The sequence below is a fragment of the Belonocnema kinseyi genome, chromosome 7 (genome assembly GCF_010883055.1).
Source record: "Belonocnema kinseyi isolate 2016_QV_RU_SX_M_011 chromosome 7, B_treatae_v1, whole genome shotgun sequence".
Classification (NCBI taxonomy): domain Eukaryota; kingdom Metazoa; phylum Arthropoda; class Insecta; order Hymenoptera; family Cynipidae; genus Belonocnema; species Belonocnema kinseyi.
Genome location: NC_046663.1, coordinates 39,090,901 through 39,108,086, shown reverse-complemented (window position 1 = coordinate 39,108,086; position 17,186 = coordinate 39,090,901). Strand labels below are relative to the sequence as shown.

The following is a 17,186-nucleotide window of genomic DNA, read 5'->3' as shown; positions in this document are numbered from 1 at the left end:
GAATTTTTGCTATTCTTAGGTTTTACCATTATGTATTAGAACCCATTCTGAAATTTTACCTCTCTTAATTTTTACCGTTCCGAAAAATGAACGGGTCCCTAATTGTCTTACTCACGGGTCGTAAAATAAAAGAAAAGGATGATTGAAATTAGTTATTTTTTGAATATCGAGGTTACTCTTCATTTGCGTTTTCTGTCCCACATGTGCAAGCAAATCATACATAAACTATTGGAACGAAGGCATCGATCGAGAGGATTTACTCTGGGAATTTATCGGGAAATGTTTAGCATGCACCGCCGATGTTGGCTCTATCGGTCTCTGGTATTCGAATGAGGGATCGCGAGGGTGGAAAATAAATGGCATGTCTGCCAATGGGACGTACAAAACTACGGTAGCAACACTCAGATTCAGCGAGAGAATGTGAGGGAAATGGAACAGGTTTTTCTTTTTCATGAAAAAAGCTCCTCTGCCTTTGATATCAGATATGGAGGGACTTACAGAGGTTCTTTCTAAAGTACTGGAAGATTCAGTTCAGCAAATTGATGTTTCTTTTTATGATCCTCATTTGTACTAGGATGGGTTCAAATTTTCACATTTTTTCAAATTGAAGTTAAACGATGATGACAAGTCGCCTGATATCTACGATGGAATGGCCTAATTATTTTGTACATTCTCATTCATGAGAGTGTAATGTAATCGTCCCAATTTTGGATCTCTGGTTCTTAACGGTACTTTACGTTTCGGCACTCGCGGAGTGCGAAAATAATAAAATTTTGTCGATATGTCTGTATGTCTTACTGCATGTATGTATGTCAATATTTCTGCCTGTATGTATGTATGTTTGTATATGTGTTTGTATGTAGGCCTGTATGGGGTCAAACAAATGTTTGTTTGATTTGAATAAATTTTTTGTTTGTCCTCATTTGTTTAGTTCAAATACATTTTTAGTTTGTTCAAATAAATCTCTGGTTAAAAATAAGTGAAGTTCTTGTTTACATTGAATGTATATACTTTTTAAATAATTATAGACTTGGTTCAAGTGAAGTAAATCTTTTTTTACGCTTAACCTCAAAATTGAGCATTCTTTATAAAAATAATGAATAAGCTCGATAACATGTTTATTCCTAATCATAATTATCGTTGTATATGTAAAACCAAAAACACGTATTCATTCCGAAGCTTAATTCTTGTTAATTGTTAACTTTGTGCTCCTCATTTCTGAATAAAACAATCATAAATTAGAATAATGAAAAATGTACCAGAATTAGACATTTGAACTGAATTTATTGTATATATCAGTGTTCCTACTTTCAATTATACAATAATAATGACAATAGAAAAAAACATGATTGATTTCATAAATCATCTTTATAAAGAAAGTAGGTTAGTATTGAAAAAGACTTACTCGCGCATTCCAAATCTTAATTATATCGAAGGTAAACGCCCTAAAATTCAAGTAATTCCTAAGATAGAGATATTTCGTCCATTTTTCAGTTAATTTAAGATTTTACAGAAAATCAGAACCTTCAGAATAATACAACACTGAAAAATTCCAATGGCATCAAATAAATCACATGATAAATTCAGATTCTAGGTTAGTTGCTTAGGAACCGCCGGCAGCGCTTTATCACTCCTTGCGGCACATTGTAGTACTGCTTTGTACTGTATTTTTTTTTTTTTTTTTTTTTTTTGAATCAAACAAATATTTTTATAAATTCGAATAAACTGATTTTAAATAAATGAATTGTGTAATAAAAGTCAATTTTTTATTTGAATCAAACATATTGTACTAAACAAATTATTTGTTTCAATCAATAAGGCAATTTTTCTTGCATGTGAAAAAATACTTGCAAATTATTCTAATATGCGTGTGAACTTGGCCCCTCACTTTCAAAATTTCGGATTTTGATTTAGGGTTCTGATGTCCTTTTAAATAGTTCTACAGTTCCTGATAACGTTTAGAAATAGTTCCTGCGTATAAATACTCTGAAAATGGATTTGCCAAAATTGGGGGCTAAGTTCACGCCCCCCCCCCACTTTTTGAAAATTGAACTTTTTTTCAGAGTTCTAGGTAGATTTTGCATAGTTCTAGTGTTCCTGATACTTATCGAAAAAGGTCCGAAAAATTAAACCCAAATTTTTTTTCGAAAAATTGAATTAGCCCCCCACTTTTCAAAAAATCAACTTTTTCCTTAATATGCTTGTAGATTCCAAAGAATTCCAGAGTTCTAGGACAAAATAATTCCGAACAAATTGAAAACTCAAAAGTTACGCAAATTTGAAAAACCTAAAATTGGAGAGAAATTTTTAAAAAGAGTTCCCGGAGATCTGATTATAGTTCTGGTAGCCGCCGGAATAGTTCTACAAAAAAATCTAATAACATTTTGCAATAAACTTAAAATCCAAAAACCTACAACACTTTACACATACCCAAAAATTTCGAAATTCCAAATTTTTAAAATTCCAGGAGTTCTGAGCAGAGTTCTGATAGCCCCCTAAATAGTTGCACAAAAAAGTCTTATAGCATGTTTTGATAAACTCAAAGTCCAAAAGCATACAACACTTTAAAGATACCCAAAAAATTTGTAATTTAAATTTTTGTGGTATGTGCGGAGAGTTGTATACTTTTGGATGTTATGTTAACCGAAAAATGTTAAAAGACTTTTTTGTAGAAATATTCAGAGGGCTACCATAACTTTGATCAGAACTTCTGGAATTCTCAAAATTTAGAATTTCGAAATTTTTGGGTATGTGTAAAGTGTTGTAGGCTTTTGGATGTTAGGTAGACCGAAAAATGTTATCAGACTTTTTTGTACAACTACTTAGGAGGCTATCAGAACTCTGATAAGAACTCCTGGAATTCTTAAAACTTTGAATTTCGAAATTTTTGGGTGTGTGTAAAGTGTTGTAGGTTTTTCGATTTTAAGTTTATCGAAAAATGTTATCAGAATTATTTGTATAACTATTTAGGAGGCTCCCAGAGCTCTGATAAGAACTCCTGGAACTCTTTTTAAAAATATATCTGAAATTTCGGGATTTTCAAAATTGTATAACTTTTGAATTTTCAAGTTGTTCAAAATTATTTTGTTGTAGAACTCTGAAATGTTTTGAAAGTACAGGACTATTAAAGAAAAAGTTGATTTTTTTGTTACTATTTTCGATAAGTATCAGGAACTCTAGAACTATGATAAATCCACCCAGGTCTCTAAAAAAAGTTGATTTTTCAAAAAGAGCTGGGGAACATGAACACAGTCCCCAATTTAAAAAATCTATCTTTAGAGTATTAGGCCGGAATTATTTCTAAAAGTTATCAGGAACTGTAGAACTATTCAAAATAAGGTCAGAACTCTGAAAAGAATTCTAAATTTTGAAAGAGAGGGGCCAAGTTCACACGCATTATTCTAATGACATGTTAATTTTCGTAGAAATTTTAAAAAGTTATATGCTTTTTAACATTTCTAAAATTTTCCAGAAATAGAGAAAAAATTTAATTGGTTAGAAATACCAATCTAAATTTTTACTAGATATAAAATATATGTATTTCAAAACTATATGTAATCTCTTAATTAGACATAAATTCAAAAAGTTGGATCATTTTCAAAAATATGCAATGTTGGTTTTTAAAAGATCCGTAATTTTAAGCGTTAGTTTTAGTAGATTTTAACAAGATTTACAAATTTCCTCGTGGACATTTTTTAATTGGACACAATATAGCGAGTGTCGTAATAAAAATTTAATCATCAAAGCCGTAGGTTCTTTGAGAATCTTCTTTAAAAGCAAATGGAGGAAAACTTCAGTTCCAGTTTATGACTGTGATTCTTCAGAAATTTAAATGAAAGTTTTGGATTTAAGGGAATACCGTCGGCATTATAATTACAAATGAGTATATAAAGAGATTTAAAATTTTTTTAAATCTGAAATAATTCTGGCATATATTGAATATTCTTCGAAATTCACATCTGCTTTGAAAAGTATCATTCAGAGCCTATAAGAATAGAAAAAAATTATGTATACTGTAAATGTATGACTGACGTCAGCGAACTGGAGATCTGGCAACGTCGCATCCAATCCCCGTGCTCTAGTTCACGCGCGAATTTCAAATAACAGGCGTGCTCACACGCGACGTTGCTTAATTTATGACTGTGACTGTGTGAGTCAATAACAAGTCGAAACGTTCTCTCAACTGACTTGCTACGTACCGAGGATACTTCCTGAAGTTATAATATTCATGATATTGGAAAAAATGTAGTTAAAGCGTGCGCATTAAACGTACGAAAACGAGCGCGAAGCGCGAGATCGTACCCTCGCACTCTAGACGCGCTCTAACTTGGCGCGAAGCGCCAGGCGGCCGGCGCGCAATGAGAATTTGCCCGTACAGCAGGCATATTTTGATTATTTTTTAGTTGTTAATTTGATACCGAATTTTGTATATGTACTGGATGGTCAGAAAGCTTTATTTTCAAAATTCCCTGACAAGTATTGATACAAAATCCCAATTTTGAAACTCCCTGAATTTCCTTTACTTTTTCCTGGCTAGTTATATGCATTTTTTTGTGAGCGCTAAAAGTTTTTATTGTGTATGAAAATAACCTTACAGCTAGAAGATGAAAAATATTATTTAAAAAAAATTTGGTATAAAAATGTATCTTAAAGAAAAAATTAGGTAAGGCGGTTTAAGTTACAAAAATTAATTCTGATTAACGCCTTCACATTCAGGCGAAAAAGAACATTCCATGCCAGAAATGTTTTCGACAAAACAAACTTTCGAATCACGTGATATAGGCAGGTTCAATGATTTTGGGTTCGCTGTATCCAAATCTGAGGTTGTACTTTAAAAATTCAAAATGGCGGATCCAATGTGACCGAAATTAAATATTGAAAATGTTTGGATCAAAATAAAATTGGTTCTAAATAGGTTTTGAGGATAACTGATTTCAAATCTGATATTATATTTCTAAAATTCAAAATGGCGGATCCGCTATTTTGCATTTTTTATAACAAATACCTGACTTAAATTCAGCGACCCCAAGAACATAAATGTCAACAATCTTATGAAAGTACGAACGTTCTTAATAATTCATGTCCTCCATATTGGATCAATGATTTCGAATTTTGAAAATCCACCACCAGATTTCGATTAAGCGACCCCAAAAACTTGAGTATCATACATTTAATCAAAATCCAAACATAATTAATACCCGCCATATTGAATCCACCCAATTGAATTGTTTAAATTCAATATCAGATTTGAAATCAGCGACCCCACGCACCTAAGTATCATCAATTCAAACTTTGTAAATAATTTATGTCTTCGATGTTATACCCGACATTTTGGATTTTTAATATAACATCAGATTTGAACTCAGCGACCCCAAAAACCTAATTTCCTCGAATGTTATCAAGGTCTAAATTTTTTAAATAATTCTTGTCCGCCATATTGGATCCGCCTCTTAGAGTTTCAACAATATAACATCAAATTTGAAATAACTTACCCAAAAAACCTCATTACCATCAATTTTATCAAGTTCTAAACATTTCAATTATTTATATCCGCCATATTGGATCTGATATTTTTAATTTTGAAATAACATCAGATTTGAATTCAGCGACCACAAAAAACCTAATTATTACCAATTTTATAAAAGTCCAGACATTTTCAATCATTTGTGTCTGCCATCTTGGAATTACCATTTTGAATTTTGAAAATCCAACATCAGATTTCAATTTATCTGCCCCAAAAACTCTAATTTACCCAAGAAAAATTAAATCTGATCACGATAAATAATTACACTTTGAAATGCCCACATGTGTCAGGATACAAAAGTGTCACGACTTTTTTTGCCCATATATGTGTCACTATCAATAAAGGAGTTAAGAAAACTGAATTTTCAACAAAATAGTGAAATCTTTCACCATGAAAATTAATTTCTCAACAAAAAAGACAAATTCTTAACAAAATACACGAAGTTTTAGAAAATAGTTGGGTTTACAACTGAAAAGAAATTAATTCTAAGAAAAAGTGTCATAGTTGATATTTTCAAAAACAAATATTTTAATTAGCAATTTAAAAAGTTAACTCAATAAAAAATACAAAGTCTCAATAAACTAGTTGAATCCTTAAACAAAACGGTACATTTTCAAACCAATAAGATGATTTTTCACCTGAATAAACGAATTCTCAATTAAAAAAGTAAATTTTCATTCAAAAATAGGATATTAAAATTTTTCGTTGAAAATTAATTTCCAAGCAAAGTCAGATTAATGAATTTTATAAGAAAATAGTTAAGTTTTTAACAAATCTATTGAATTTTAAACTGAAAAAGATATTTTTTTAACCAAAAATATAATAGCGGCGTTTTCAGTTAAACACGTTAATAAAAAAAGCTTCAACTAATAATATCATTTTTAAACGGAAAACGACCTAACAAAACCAAATTTTTCCAAAAGTTTGGAGGGCGTAAGAGCATTTAAAATTTCAAACAGAGCCACTGTAAAATTAAAATCAGGAAAAGAAGAGGGAAATCTTTTAAACTGAAATAAAAAATTGTCAAAACAAACTGAAAATGTAAATAAAAATAAGTTAAAATAAAAAAAGTAGAAAATAAGACCAGAAAAAAGAAGGAAAAAAACAAAATTTTCCAAAAATTGTTGGACCTATTAATTTAGTCACAATAAACCAAAACAGTATGAAATTATTTGAATAGCCTTTTTTGTATGATAACAAAACACTGGTGTATGTCTTAGTGTTTCATTTTTTCATATACAGAAATTACTTTTGGATTACAGAATTGGCACACTGAATCTCTGAAATTTGAAAAAAAACTTTAAAATTGGCATTTTTTTATATTGGAAACAAAAATGGGATTTGGTTTATCTTGAAAATCCTTCAAAAATGTATTTCTCTGAGAAAGTTTGATAAAGGTTTCAAAAACAAAAGATTACAAAATTAAATAATTTGAGATTAAGATAGCATTTTTTAAATTAGAGTTGTTATACCAAATCATTAAAAATTATTCAATTAAAATATGTTTGTCTTTGAAACGCGTTTAAATATTTAAAATGTCTAAATTAAGTCAATGTGACAACGGCAAAATCTTCGGCGTAGTTTTCGGTTATTTTTTAATGATTTTCTCATGTTTATTATCTTATTAACTCTTCTTGTTTACCATCTTTCGAAATACGTCAACATATTTTTTTAGATGTTATTGTCAGTGAAGTAAGTAAATATTCTATATCTGGTGCGTTTCCTACATTCCAAGCGTTTTCAAGGCTTTTTTAAAATAAAGGGATCGAGTCTAATGGAATTTTTATGTAGCATTGGTAAAACAAAACTAATATTTCACATTTTGATATATTTTCAAATTTTATTTGAAATAAAAACAAGAACTGATTCCGGAACACCGACAACATTACAAATACCGAAATTGTAAATTTTTAGAATCTTCTTTTGTAAAGATCTGCCTGCAAATTTATAGACATAGCAAATTTATTTATTAAATATTACCAAATAAGACTTCAAAGACTAAATTTTCAAATATTGCTTACAAAAATGTGCAATTTTTAGAAAAGATGTTTATGGAAATAATATTACTATAATAAAAGTTTGACTAATTAAGCACTAAATTATAAAAGTGTTTTCGACATTTTCTTGTGAAGATTGATAGACACATCATAAAATTACTTATTCTTAAGCACACCTGATGTATAATTTTTTGAAAGATACACAATGATGTAAAGTTGTGATAACGAAGTATATAAACTGGTGAGCACTTCCATCAAAATAAATTATTTGACGTTTACAAAAATCTGTAATTTTATCTGCATAGAAAACATGAAATTATTGATTATTTTGCTCCTTACGTTTATAGTGTTCCTCAATTTATTTGGTATGTAAAATATCATCATAAATATTTAAGAAATCTCCTTTAATTATGAATATTATTAAAATGATAGTCCGCGATTTACCGTTTTAATTTTAACCAATTAATTTTTTTCAAGAAGTTCAAAATCGTTGAGAATACGATAAGTTGTTCCAAGAAACTTGTTAAAGAAACACGTAAAACTCGAAATTTTGAAAATTAAGATGGGATTTTTAATGTGAAATTCTTTTTTTCGAGAAAATGGAAAAAAGTGTTTGCCATGAACTTTTTAAAAATCAATTTTTAGTCACTTTTTAAGGAATGCTCAAGAAATAATTTTGATTCAATCTTTTTTTGTCTTACCCCCCCTCCCCCCCGCCCCGAAATCCTTTAGAATTGTGCCCGGAAAATGAACCAAAAAATGCATTAACAAAAAACAGTTTGATGTAAAATCCATGCTAAACACGGCATTTTATTTTTATTTTTGCAGTGCTAATTAATGTAAGTAGATATGCGACAAGTTTTTTATGTATTCTTAAACCAATTTTAATTTTTTAAACAGTTACCATTTGATTAAACAATTTTTTTTTAGTAAATCGTGAAATTACGATTTTTTGGAATAAATTATATAGTTGAAAAATTCCAAAAATTATACTTTTGGTTTACCACATTTTCTAATTGTTCGAACAATTTCTATTGATATAATTTTTTCTCACCAAATTGTGAAAAGTTAGTATTTTTTGGAATTATTAACACAATTGACGAACATTTAGAATAATATTTTTCTGTTTAAGATATTTTGAAATTATTGAAACAATTTTCATTTGTTTGAACAATTTTTTCTCCTGTAAATCATGAAAATTTATTATTTTTTGGAAATAATGAGAAAAATGGTGTGAAAAATTATTATTGTTCAATCAACTGGGCTATAAGTTCTGAGATGAAAAAATACTTAATAGTAAACAAGGAAGTGTAAACAATTTTAAAATAAATAAAATAATTGCAAACTGTCTTTCACAGAAATATCAGTATCAACATTCGTAAGCCGCGTCATTACCTTTATAAACTAGTGACTTGTCAAGGTATACAAGAGAAAAAAATTGTCAAAACAAATTTTAATCATCATTAAATGCATCATGAGCAAACAAAAATTCTTTAAATAATTTTAAAATATTTTAAACAAGAAATGTTACTCTTGAGATTCATAAATTGCATCATTTAACCCGAAAAAGAATTACATTTTAAGATTTACAGCAGAAAAAATTATTTAAATTAATAATAATTAAGTAAACAATTAAATTTCAGTTTTAAAACTACAAGATATAAAATTTACTAATAATAAATTTACCAATTTTATCATCTTTAAATATTCCATAATTTTAATTAAAAATAATGCATAGTTTTTAATGCGTAATTATAAAACGGTTTCACTTTTTGAGGTAATGAAACTAAATTTTTAACGCTACATTAATTTTTTGTTTTGCCAAGAACTTTGTCCATGATCGAGACTTAGAAGGTATAAGAATGGATTGCTATTTATTTATAAGAAAAAAATAAAAAAATTGGGGGTTTTCAGAAAATCCAGGTTAGAGAATTTGAAGGAAACAACAGCCATTTTGTTATTTTTCAGAATATTTAAATTTTGTTGATCAAGCTGCACGATACGTGTTCTTTTTGTTTGATTTGAAATGGAATTAGTCTAGAAATAATACAAGTTAAAAATCTTTCTCATTCTATTCAAGATACTGTAATTTGTCAAAAATTGTATCTAATCCAAAAATGTTTGATTTTGAAAGTTTTCAATTCAGAATCGTTCAATACATTTTTTTTTAATTTCAGACTCTTTCAGTTTGAAATTATTAATTAGTAATTATTGTTTGAAACATTTTTCAAACTTATTTTTAAAAAAATTTTGTAATAAATAATAGATATTGGAATTTTCGGTATTTTTAAAGTCAGAAAATAAATATCCAGTGACCTGAACTTTTTGCGCCTGCATTTACTGCTAGTACAGTATAATCGCATTAAGGTACTTGTCATACAAACATGAGAACTTTTGAAAAAAAATGTTCTATGATTTTAAGAATCTATTTAATAATACTGACGATGGCATAGCACATTATTTTTATTTAAATAATCTATTTTATATCTAAAAGAAATAAGTAAAAATTAAATTCAACAATATCCAGGTTTCGCACATCCATTAATATTAATGTTAGTACAGTAATATAGTTTTCTCCAATTTCTTTTTACATTTTCTCTGAAATATATTTCTGTTTGAGAAATATCATATTCTGGGGACGTCCATATTTTTCTTAGGGGCATCGCTAATGCATTTACTGACGCACTTTACAAATAATATTTTGTAAATAAACACATTGTATATTTTAGATTGTAAAGGCAAAAGTGAAAAGAATATTTTTGTCATGACGTACAGATTGTTTTACTATATTTTTTTACATTTCTTTAAAAACAAATAGAATTAGTCAATTTTATTTCATTAAATAAAAATTGTATTTGTAGAATTATCTACTCTATTTCTTCGATTGTCATAAACAAGTTATAGTATAAAACTTACACTTGCAGCATTTTCGACGTTCAAATGCATTAATCTAGTGATTTCGTCGTTACATCATTTAAACTTGACAATTAATCACAACCCAAAAATAAGTCAAAATAATTGTCAGTGTTGTACATTTTTATAACAAATATTTACAACCAAATTTACTTATTTCGCGTTTTCGAGCATAGAACTTTTTTCTGTAAATCGTTTCTTTTAATCTCAAGAATAATATCTTAGAGCAAGAAAGCCCCTTTAAAAACACTTGTCAATGATATCAACAATCATTGTAAAAAATTCAAATGTTTAAACAGAAAACATTTTTCTTTTCTGCAGAGTCACTGCCTTTTATCTCAAGGATAATATTATCACCAACAAATCTTATTTGACAATGTGTAGTAATAATTATTATCATTATATTTATCTATTCTCATTCGTAAAATAACTGTTTTTTACCTTCTTAAACCTATTTAAACATATCTTTTTAATTTTTAACTTATTTCTGTTCGCAATCCATTGTATTAGGATATTATTCTTCAGGCAAAGACAAATTACTCAACAGAAAAGAAATATTTTTTTATCCAAAACTGTGGTATCAGTTCATTTATTTTTGATAGTTTATGTATGGTTGCTTCTAGCTATGTTAAAGTTGTTTTATTATATAATTATTTTAAAATAATAAATTATTATTATTAAATTATTCAAATATTATTATGTGTAACGTAATTTTAACAATTTCTTTCAAATGTTTATTTGTATTAAAACCATTTTATGAAAATCAATGTATGTCAGAATATTTGTAATTATGAATATATTGCAGTTATCCTTACACGTGTTCTTAAAATCCCAGTGAAATTTTTTTATGTAATCATCAGCCTTGGCGCCCCCAAGAATATTGACTTATTATTTCAAGGGGAAAATCCTCTACAACTCTACTGTTTCCAATTTTAAAATTAAATTTTTCTATGACTATCAAACAATTTTTTTAAAAGGCAGCGTTTTTGAAACAAATAACTGCATGTGAAGATTATTTACTTATTATTAAAATTGGAAACAGTAGAGTTGTAGGGAATGTTTTTCTAAAAAAGCAATGATTTATTAAAATTAAACGATTTTAAAAAAAATTCGTAAAAAGCGACAGTTAGAACAAATTCATTTACAAAAAACGTAGATAGAAAATTTTTGCTTAGTAATATCTTGATCCATATTCACCCTCGTTGAAGTTATTACTGAAATTTCCAAAAATTTTATGATGTATTTTAAATATTATTTATTTATTCAATTAGATTGAAACACTAATTTATAATTTATTTTTTTAATATAAATTAAGGGCCCCGGAGCTAAGAAAGGAACAAATTTCGGAAATGCGTTTTATGGGCTTAAACTATTTTTTTCGACCTAAATGACTTTTTGTAGAAGATTATGGTTCATCTCGATTTAAAAGTGCGTCCATATCCATGCTAGTTATTAGAAAAAGTGATTACTTTTTTTTGTCTGTCCTTTTCACGATATAATAAAGTTAGTTAATTTTTCAAAAGTACTTTCTTGATTTTATTTTAATACAAAAGTTACGCTACATGTAAAAAAATGTTTGTTTGAATCAAACATTATTTGACTCTACATCAAAGATAGCACTTGTTTGCTACAAATAAATTTGTTTAATTTAAACAATGGTGTGTTTAAATAAAATAAATTTTATATGAATCAAACAAATATTTTTTTGAATCAATAACAATATTTGTTTTTTCTATATATCAAAGAAAGAATTTGATTGAAACATTTTTCTGAGTGCACTCCTTTGCCTGTCAATATTTTCTCTGACTGGTTGCTTCTTTCAGGATGTTTTTTTATGGTTTGATAAAGTTAAATTATTGTACAAAAGTATTTTTTTTTATTGATAAATTTTTTGGGACGCTCTGTTTTTTGACAAGTTTGCCTTTCAGGTTGTTGTTTTTAAGCACTCGATTGTGATAATTAATAGCTCGTAAGCAACTTCTTTTTTTGTCATTTGAAAAAAAAGTTAGACGACTTTTTCTGAGTGAAAATAAACGTGTTTTGGGACGCGTATGTCAAAATGTTCCTTTATTTTTCGACAGAAATTCATGATGGCTTGACAACACTTTTTTATGAAAAAATATATAAATAGAATACATTTAAATTAGATAGTTTTTTGTGACTTCTTTAACATTCGAATATTGCAGGGTGGCGATTTGGCGGACGATTCAAAATTCTAGGTCAATTACGGTTTTTCCCTGACAAGTATTTCAATTTTATCGGTCAATTAAAAGTAAAATATTTATACTTATATATCACGTACATTCTAAACATCCTTTAACACAACAGAGCGAAAAATGTCAAAATAACTACATTTTTAAACAAATACTTGAATTTTCCATTAAAAAATATTAATATTTAAGAAAAGTGGAAAAGTTTCAGTTAGAAAAATTGGTTAAAATAGTTCAATTGTAGGTCAAAAAGATACATTTTCATCTGAAATGATAAATATTTATCTAAAAATATTTGAGTTTTTAAACACAAAGATGAATTTTTATACATCAAGATTAATTTTCTACAAAAAAATAATATGTTTTAACACAAAAAACGTGATTTTTTAAACGAAATAGTTGAATTTTGATCTAAAAAAAAATCAAATTTTAACAAAAAATTGAATAAGGTTATATTTTTAGTTAATAAACTTAATTTTTAACCTGAATCGTGAATTTTCAATGAAAATTATGAATTTTGAAATAGAATAGTTGCATTTTAAACCAAAAACATGAATTTTAAAAAAACATCGAATCTTCAATTGAATAATTAAATTTTAGTTTAAATGAAATAATTGAACCTTAGACCAAAAAAGATGAATTTTCAATCAAAGAAATAAGTTTTTAGTTAATATTGTGGAATATTTAACTGATATAATAGTTACATTCTCAGTTATAGAAAAAAAAAAACTTAAACCAAAAAGAAAAAAAAATCAACAAAATATTGGAATTTTTTTAGAAAAAACAACTTCACATTAAAAACATGATTTTTCATTCATATATCTCATTTTTAACCCAAAAAATAAATTTTTAACTAAAATTGCAAATATTTAACTGAAATACTTGAATTTCTAACCGGCAAGAATAATTTTTAGACAAGAAGATTAACTTTCAAAAAAAAAGATAATTTTTAATACTCTAGAGGAATTGGTTAAATTTTCAGTTAAAAAAATCAAATTCAACAAAAAAACTAATTAAAAAGAATAGTTACATTTTCAACATAATTAAATTCCAACTGAAGTTGTAAATCTTGGACTAATATAGTTGAATTTTAAAACAGAAAAATCAATTTTTAACTGAGATGATCAATATTTTAATAATATAAAAGTTAAAATAAAAAGTTAAAATAATATTTAACAACAGAGTTTTACTTTGAACCAATTAATTCTATTTCCAACCTTAAAGCTGAATTTTCAACTAAAATGATAAATATTTAACTGAAATACTTGAATTTTTAACCGACAAGAAGAATTTTTAGACAAGATTTAGTTTCAAAGACAAAATAATTTTATATAAAAAAATCGATTTTTTAACAAAAAACGTTGGAGTTGCATTTTCAGACGAAGACATTAATTTTCAACGAATCTGATTATGTTCAAACTAAAATGATGATTCTTTAACTGAGATGGTTGGAATTTTTATGTCAAAGGGAAATCTAAAAGTCTAGAGATTCAATTTCTATAAAAAGGACAAATGTTCGACAAACTACGTCAATTCTCAAAGAAATAGTTGAATTTTTCAGTAAAGAAAATTTAAATTATCAGCCAAATAGTTGAAATTTCATTACGAAAGATAAATTTTTTAATTTAAGATCGAACAAAAATCTATTTTCTCATAACAAAATTGTGTATGCTAAAAACGCATGGAAAATTTACAATTAAGGAATAGACTTCCAAACTAACTTACTTTTCGGCTCATCAAAAATAAAAATAACCACTTTTAAAATTGTCAGAAAAATAGTACAAGTATATACCGGAATGGATAAATTTTTAGATTAAAAAATTCATTTTCAACAAAGTAGTTACACTGTTAAAAATTTCGGTTGGAAACTTCCACTACATGCAATACACAATGTTGTTGTTTCCAAGTTCTGAAATTGGTATGCTACCTTATATGTCTTGGAATTTTATAATACAAGTCTAGCATTTAGATATCTCACATCTGTTGAAGCGAAAAATTACAACAACAACAAAATATAAATCATTTCTGAAAACACTTGTTCCTGGCAAAAAAAAAGAAATTTTCTGACGGAGTCGTGAATTCCGTAAATTCTATGAATTTCTTGAATTTCGTGATTTTCGTAAATTCCATTAATTCGATGAATTTTTTGAATTTCTTGATTCCAGTAAATTCCTCGAATTCCTTCAGTTAAATGAATTCCTTCAATTCAATGAATTCCGTAAATTCCTTCAATTCAATGAAAACCATGAATTCCTTAAATTCATTTAATTCCTTAAATTCATTTAATTCCTCGAATCCAATGAATTCCGTGAGTTCCGAGAGATAGATGAATTCCGGGTGTTACATGAATTGCAGGTTTTATATGAATTCCGAGAATTCTGTAATTTCTATGAATTCTGCGAATTCCGTTAATTTTGGGTATTCCGTGAATTCCACGAATTGCATGAATTCCGGGTGTTATATGAATTCCGCGAGTTCGTTAAATACTGTGAATTCCATTATTACAGACAATCTCACGAATTCCTTGAATTCCTTGAATTCCGCGAATTCCCTGAATTCCATGAATTTCGTGAATTCCGTAAATGAAGAGTATTCTGGGAATTCCTTGAATTTCATAAATGAAGCGTATACCATGAATTCCGTATATTTCGAGGATTTCGTGAATTCCGTAAATTCCATAAATTCGATGAATTCCTCGAATTCCTTCAGTAAAATAAATTTCATGAATTCCTTCAATTAAATGAATTCCTTCAATTCCATGAATTCCTTCAATTCATTAAATTACATGAATTCCGCGAATCCAATGAATTCCATGAATTTTGCCAATTCCGGTTATTCACTGAATTCCTTAAATATCATCTTGAATTCCATTAATTCCATTAATTCCGTGAATTCCATAAATGCCATACATTTCTCGATTTCCTTTATATCTATGAATTCCTTGAATTCCATTATTTCGTAATTTTCATCTTACAAACTCTCTAATACATGTATTGGAACACTGAACGATGACTTCACGATTTACCACACTTACAATTTTACCTTACACTTGTAGTGTAGAATTCTGCTAGATGTGTTGTAGAATTCCAAACATTTTTAACAGTGTACGCTTTCAAATAGAGAATAATTTTCAATTAAAATTAAGAATCTTCAATAAAAAAATTAATTTCTAATAAATGAGTTTAACTCTTAACCAAGTAGTTGAATTTTCAAATTATTTAATAAATCCGTAACCTAATAAAGACACGTATATGCCCTACGACTATATAGATAAAGTAGAAATCACTTTTTAAAATTGACCAAAATTATTAAAATAATAAAAACTTGAATTTTACTCATAAGTAAGTTCTCGGATTTTTAATTAAATTCCTGGTCATGTCCCCTGGTATTGCCACGTACTCCCGTATGCCTTAGGACTCTTAAAATATTTAATGTTTCCAAATTATTGAGCAATCAGAAAAATGTATTAATTTCTATTTTCTCTTCGCAGATTTCAGTTCACAAGCATTTACAAGTCTATGCAGCAATGGTAAATGTATGCGGGCAGATGTTATAAGTCCCAAGGCTCTTACTCAACCAAGAACTGTAAATCATAAACTATCGTATAATGTTCCAACAGGACCTATTCTTCTACGATCGAAAGCCATAAGACATGATCCATTGTATGAGATTCAATCAGAAACAGTAAAATCATCACCCCTAACTCTTCAACGGCAGAAGGCTGTAAGACGTGAGCCAAAGTTTTATAATAATAAAAATCAGCGAAAACAGAAAAGTAAATGGTATAATCCACAATCAATTTAAAAAAACTTATTGTACTTTATTGTAATTTAAATAGTATTACTTGTAATTTAACTTATAATATTGTACTCTGTCATACTACTACACGGAAAGAATGTATGTTTCAAAAAGAAAAATATCTTCGCATTTGCTATGTAACATCATGAGCTTCAATTTTTATACAAATTTGAAATTTTACATGGAATTTCTTGGTCAGATAAGAAAAAATGAGAAATTCTATATGGTGGCATATATGTTTTGGAAGAGTATAAAGCGCTGAAAAACAGCTATGCTATTTAATCCAATTATTTTTATTTCCATAAGGCCTTTTTAATTTTTTATGATTTTAAGGTAAACTGTGAAATCAATTACAAATTTAAAGGCTCTGTCAAGTGTATTCCTATTTAATTAGCGCTATATTCATACTTTCATTATTTTGATTTCAGCTTTATAATATCTTGTTTTAAGGTGATAAAAATGTGATTCATTAATAATAATAGTCAAAGTCAATTTTGTTGCAAATCTCTATTTGAAAGAGTTTTTCAATAACATTGGTTCGTTTTAAGCGATATTTGTGGCCAGGTCAAGGATAAATATCTTTGGTACAACGATACATTTTTGTCCGTGTATTTGTGTAATAATGTAATAATAATATTTATATATGTAATTAAAATAAATAATAATAAATGTAATAATCATATATACACGAATAAATAGTAATAAATGAATAAACAAATTCATCCTTGAATTTTAGATATCGTG

The 17,186-nt window shown here is 27.5% G+C and overlaps 1 protein-coding gene and 1 long non-coding RNA gene across 3 annotated transcripts in view; one reads left to right on the top strand and one right to left on the bottom strand.

Annotated features, from left to right (window-relative positions):
• LOC117176729 overlaps positions 1-16,444 on the top strand; it is a 63,043-nt gene extending 46,599 nt beyond the window's left edge. The window contains exon 2 of the long non-coding RNA XR_004467610.1: positions 16,135-16,444. This is a non-coding gene — a long non-coding RNA (uncharacterized LOC117176729). The remainder of the gene's footprint in view (positions 1-16,134) is intronic.
• Positions 1-17,186, bottom strand: part of LOC117176728 (insulin-like growth factor-binding protein 7) — a 164,112-nt gene that overhangs the window by 111,144 nt on the left and 35,782 nt on the right. The window lies entirely within an intron of this gene.